We start from the raw sequence: 6,000 nt of genomic DNA, 5'->3' as shown, positions 1-6,000 counted from the left end.
TTAAACTACAAAATAAAAACAAATAAATTTGATTTAAGATAGAAAACGACCAAAAAGTAATGAATTACGTATATTAGGTATTTTTTTCTTTTAACTTATTAATCTCCGGAATAATAAATCTGATATAATCCCCCTCTCTGGCACGTGAAAAAGCCAAAGAAAGAATCAATTTGAGAGCATGCATGTAGGAGCGAGCATGGTTAACTAACGGTTAGGCAACGATGGCCCCCATATGATCTTGCATATTCTATTTGTTAATTCGTGTCCCAACACAACCAATCTCTCATAGCTTTACCTTTAGCAACAAAACAACCATTGTCTTCCTATCATCAATTCTCAGAGGACTTCCATCTTCACCATCATATCCTTTCACCAACGTTTTCACAGGAGATGGTCCCCTGAGACTGCTATGCTTCCCTGAACCACACACAACAACAATTTCCGCAGGAATCGCGTAACCTGGATCGTTCAGCCTTTGTCGCAATTCTTGCAACCAAGTAACATAATTAGATAGGATGAACCCAAATGCAGTCCATGTAAATCCAGCTTTGCCTGCTTAGAGTCCCAAACCATGACCTCTTCTAGAATCTCGGTTGACTGATTAGCTCTCCAACCACCATAGCTTCATCTCCTTCCAGAATAGCATTCAACTCTTCAATTGACAATGGGAGCCATTCAAGTCCACCAATTTTCCATGAGAACAGGACATGAATTCAAAACAGAATTATACGTCCTTTTTGAGAACGGAATCGATGCATTCCTCATCCTTTGAAGCCATGAAACCATCTTCGTTAGCTCACCGTGCATTCCGTACGCTGAAAGAACATGTTTGAACAAACTGTATCAATGACAAACCCTTCTTTTTCCATTTGAACCAAAAGTCTCTCCAAGTCTTGGAATAATCCCAATCTTCCATAACCATACATGATAGACTTGAATTCAAACGCTGAAGGTTCAAGTGCTTTGATTCTCATATTCTCAACCAAATTCTCGGCCTCACAAGGCCTATCCATTGAACATAAACCACTGACCATATATTCATAAACACGACGTTTTATGTAAATAGAGGATGATGAACTATGAAGAAGCTGGCTTAGGTACAAATAAGCAATCTCAACCCTCTTTCTGAACTTTGCTTGGAGTGACACTCCAACAATTTACAATAGAAAAGAGCCAGATCTCGAGAGCCAGACTCTAATTTGGAAGTGGCTTCCGAAATTAGAGTTCCCAGGCTGAATATTGTTCCTGCTTATCCGCAAAGCAGCAAGCTCAGCTACAATCTTAGAGTTCCAACTGTACCAAGGTGCTTCAGCAATTCTTGCATAAAGCTGCAAAATTTGCAAAAACATTAGAGACTCTAACAATCAATTCAAGGAGAGAGATAAGAGTAAAGTACTAACCGGGAAGGCAACTGAGGAGAGAAGGGGTTGTACTGTAGAAGGAGAGAGGAGATGGCAAAGAGTGCTGAGAGACACTGATTTAGGTGAATTTTGTACGAATCTCCTAATCAAATTGTTTGTGGTCGATGGGTCTCCAGATGTCACCACCTTCTTTAGAAAATGCTGACCTTGTTTTGTTAGCGCACATTCTACCATAACTCCAAGCTTTGGTCCTTGGTTCCACCACAGTTGGACACTACTCATCATCATCTTTGACGTTAGATATTATAAAATCACGTCATTCTTCCACAGACCCATGGAAAAAATGGGTTAGTGGGAGAGTCAAGATATAAAATTTCCCATAGGTTATTCACAAAGGACAATTTAAAAAAAAAAAGAAGAAAAAAAAAAGGAAAGAACATATTATGTATGAAATCTCATCAACGATTCAAAGAAACCTTATCAGCTATTTCAGGAATTGGCATTGCTGCAATTAGATAGCAAGTATCAATCAACATTTCTACGTTCATGGCCATATGACAAAGGCATATATTGTCGAGGAGCGAGTGAATTGGAGAATAACAGAAAGCATACATTGTATCTATAAAGCGAATAAAAAGACACTTACTAACGAACTCTCAGTAACTCAAATAGTTCCAACCCTCTCGCATGCAGTTTGCCTCAATCACTGCTTACACGCAAAGAAGCACATATGTATATGTATTTATATATGCATATAACTATGATCAAGCTTTACTCTCCTATTAAATTAACTCCCCCAAATCCCATTGCAGAAATTAGGCCGAGAGACAACATGAAGAAAGTGATGATATGACGCAATTTAAAACTCAAACAGCACATCACAACCAATTAATAGTGTGTTTAGATTAGCATTTGCAAAATAGAATATGGGTAGATTTGAACTTTTGTTTGGATGGTTTTACATTAAGAGTGATTTTGACAGATTAAACATGTTAGGATGATACATTTTTGTCAAAAACTTTTTTAGCTGTACCATTACTAAAAGGAACATGAGCCTTACAATGTCGTGTAATATTAACAATAGTACGACTGAGTTAAACTGCATATACTCAGCAACAAAATTTTCTTTCAGTTATTAATAAAATTAAATTTAATTATTTTGATTTCCTTTAAGGTCAATTATTATTGCCTAGCTTTGATTTAATAAAAATATTTCAAAAAATTAATTTGCTTTTCTTTGACTATTCACCTAAATCTGTTAACCATATATATAACCCTTCAAGTCCATAGCCCATTCCTTCACTAACCCTCCCCCCCCCAAAAAAGAAAAAAAACCACCATCAACGCATCATCACACGCTTTTTCCCTCAAAATCATTACGAAGAAAGATAAACTTGAGACGCAATATATGGAAGAAATCAGAAGCAGAGAATAACAATGTTGCAACGAAGAGAAGTTTTTTCTTGTTTTTCTGTGATATCAATGTTGCGCTGAAGTAAAGGGAGGAAAGCAGCAGCAGAAGAGAATAACAAACGACAGCAGAAACTAAGAAAGAACAGGGAAAAAACAGGGGCAATGACCAAATGCAGCCCACTGAACACACAAGAACCAAATCGCCCAACAAGCTACGAAGCCATTGTTGATAAGCACTACCAAAGGGCTCACTCTACAAATTGAAGTTTAATCCGACAAAGTTTTGGCCTCAATTTAATCGGAGTTAGCAATAACAATGAATTGAGAGACAGGATTCATGGAATTGAGGGGAAAGGAGAAGATCTGAAGCTATTACCGGTTCGGGTTTCTCCGGAGTAGAATGTTCAGTTCTCCGTTCTGCCTGTATTTCGCTTTCTTCTCCCAACCTCGCTTCCTCTTTACCAGCTCCAGCTCTGTCCCCGGCTTCTTTCGCTCTATCTTGTCTGCTATCTTATGTATCGTAGAGGACAGGAAGATTAATTGTGGACCGTTGGATTACTTAAACCCCTAAAACCGGTGTTCGGTAATAAAAGAAAATTGTAACAAGGTAGAATTAAATATAAAAACTCTTTTAAAATTATTAAATTATTCTAAAATCAAAAAAATTTCATTTATTTAATTATTAAATTATCCTTATCTTTATTTTTAAATATGAATTGACAATTAAAAATGTAGTTGTTAATAATTTAAGATGTAATAATTAACAACTACTCCTTCTGGTTCAAAATATAAGCTAAACTTTTTAAAATGGTCATTTTTTTTTATAAGATAACATTCACTTTGTCCAAGCATTTAATAAGATTTTTTTAATTTCATTCCCATATATTCTCTCACTCTTTAATTCATTTATTACATCTTTTACTTATTCTCTTCATTAATAAGGGTATATTAGGAAAAACAAATATATACCTTACACATTTATTGTGTTAAATTGATTTCTTTTGGTAAAAATTTTAAATTAATTTTAATTAGTTTCTTGATAAATGTAATGGATAAAGTTTAGTTTATATTTTGAACCGGAAGGAGTATGAAGATAGATATTGACAACTCATACATTACACTTTTGTGATATACTGAGAAAAATGTGTTATCAATATCTACAGTGATAGTTGTTAATCGTTATATTTTAAGTTATTAACAACTACTTTCTAGTTGTTAATACATACTTAAAAAAACAAGAGCAATTAGATAATTAAATAAATAAAAATTATTACAATGAACTTGATAATAATTTGATAATTTTAAGAGATTTTTTTTATTTAATTCTTTAGGATGGGATGTTATTGTAATTTCTCCAAAGGATAATAGTATTAATCCAGTTTTTTAATCATTTTTAATGGGCATGTTATTTTATGTTAGTGAAAACAAAACTCTTCTCACACCTATTTTATATATTATAAAATTATTTTTAAAATCACTTACATACTTTCTATGCAGAAATAATAATAGTATTAATCCAATTATCATTTTTAATGGGTAAGTCATTGCATACCGCATAGCACTCTAATATTATTTCTCACCAGTATTTAGCATTTTAATTTTATTCATGATACATCCAATTCAATTGCACCCAACATTCTATTTTTATTTATGATTTAAAGCGATTATGCATTATAAATAAAATTAAGATACTAGAAACATTAAAAAAAAAACTCATTCGATTTTAAATATAAGACCCATTTTTGTAAGGTTTTACATTTAGAATCAAAAGAGAATTAGGATAATGGATACATCATAAATAAAAAGGGTTGATACAAATTTTGATCATTTAATTTTATCTTAATTTTTGTTTTGGTTCCTCAAATTTCAAATCATAAGTTTTGATCTCTCAAGTTTTTTTATTTAAAAATTAATCCTTATAATCCAATAAAAACTTAGACTATTTTGCTTTTTGAGGGACCAAAACCTATGATTTGAAATTTAAGGGACTAAAACCAAAATAAGGACAAGCTGGTAAAGACCAAAGATTATATTAACTCTAAATAAAAATTTTCGGGTCAAATAACTTTAAATAAAATTAGTATGCTGGATATAATTAGAAAAGAACATGACGCTGCAACTTTGCACTTCTTTAATATATACATGAAATAAGGCTAGATAAAAATTGTGACATAAGACCACCAAAGAGCAGCAATTTCCAAATAAAAATGTTGGTTAATATTATCCTCAATTTTTAAAATTTGACTTCATTTTTATTTTAGTTTGAAATTTAAAACAAATGATTTTGAAAGTTTTAAAGACCAAAGCCACTATTATCAAGCCAGAAATATTTAGCCAGATCAAAATCAAATTTCAGAATCAAAATTAAAACAAGGTCAAAGTTAAAATCTAAAGATATTATTAATCTTAAAATATTTAATGTTTCAAAATATTTTTAAATATATATTAATCATATTGGCAATCTACAATTATGCATATAGAGACACACAAGTTCTGTGACAATCTTGAGAAGAAAAACTACAAACAGAGACCAAGTCTAGGCCAAACTAGCTGAAATAAACAAGACCCCATGTTTTGACAAACCTGTCAAAATTATTTTTGGAACCCAAATCATAGTTTCACCTAAAAAATTACTAAACACCCCACATTTTTATAAAACTATAGTTTGGCTCTAACAATGTGGTTTGACCTTAAATCATGGTTCCATGAAAAGCAAAAAAAATATTTTTGAAAATGTTGTCTTTTTTTAACATTGTAATACTACCTTTAGTTTTATATACAAGAGCTAGTTAATTTTTTTTAATATAAGAGCTAGTTAATTAAAAAAAATGATATTGTCCATTCTCCTTATAACACAAGGGAAAAAGAAAGGAGAAGAAAAGAATGATCTAGAGAGTAATTTTTATCGATGTAATGTGTGCAAAGAGGATTTGAAGGCTTTGGAGAAAAAGAAAATGTGGCCGAATTTGTTTTTGTCATGAAAATTTATTTTAGGAAAGTGGTAGGGTGAGATTTGATTATAGTCATTTGGGCCAACAAAAGATTAGGTGATTATTGGGCTACCAATAATTTGTTAAATTTATAGTATAAAAAGAAATATAAGTCAATTCTTTTATTCTGATTTAATGTAAAATAACATGTGAATCAATTAAAAATGACAACAATTTATTTGGATATGAAAGTCTTGATTGCGAAAAATGACACTGTCATTTTTCATATATTATGT

At 31.7% G+C, this 6,000-nt stretch overlaps 1 long non-coding RNA gene across 1 annotated transcript; it reads right to left on the bottom strand.

The window, feature by feature from the left end:
• Positions 1-2,758: 2,758 nt before the first annotated feature.
• Positions 2,759-3,249, bottom strand: LOC114754258 (uncharacterized). Its single transcript, XR_003741142.1, has 2 exons — positions 3,151-3,249; positions 2,759-3,027 (listed from the first exon to the last, which is right to left on the bottom strand). It is a non-coding gene; the product is annotated as an uncharacterized LOC114754258 (long non-coding RNA).
• Positions 3,250-6,000: the final 2,751 nt, after the last annotated feature.

This window comes from Neltuma alba, unplaced genomic scaffold (genome assembly GCF_004799145.2).
Source record: "Neltuma alba isolate B1F8T4 unplaced genomic scaffold, ASM479914v2 tig00010126_pilon, whole genome shotgun sequence".
Lineage (NCBI taxonomy): Eukaryota > Viridiplantae > Streptophyta > Magnoliopsida > Fabales > Fabaceae > Neltuma > Neltuma alba.
Note: the sequence above shows the minus strand (reverse complement) of the source record. Positions and strands in the feature narration are given on the sequence as shown.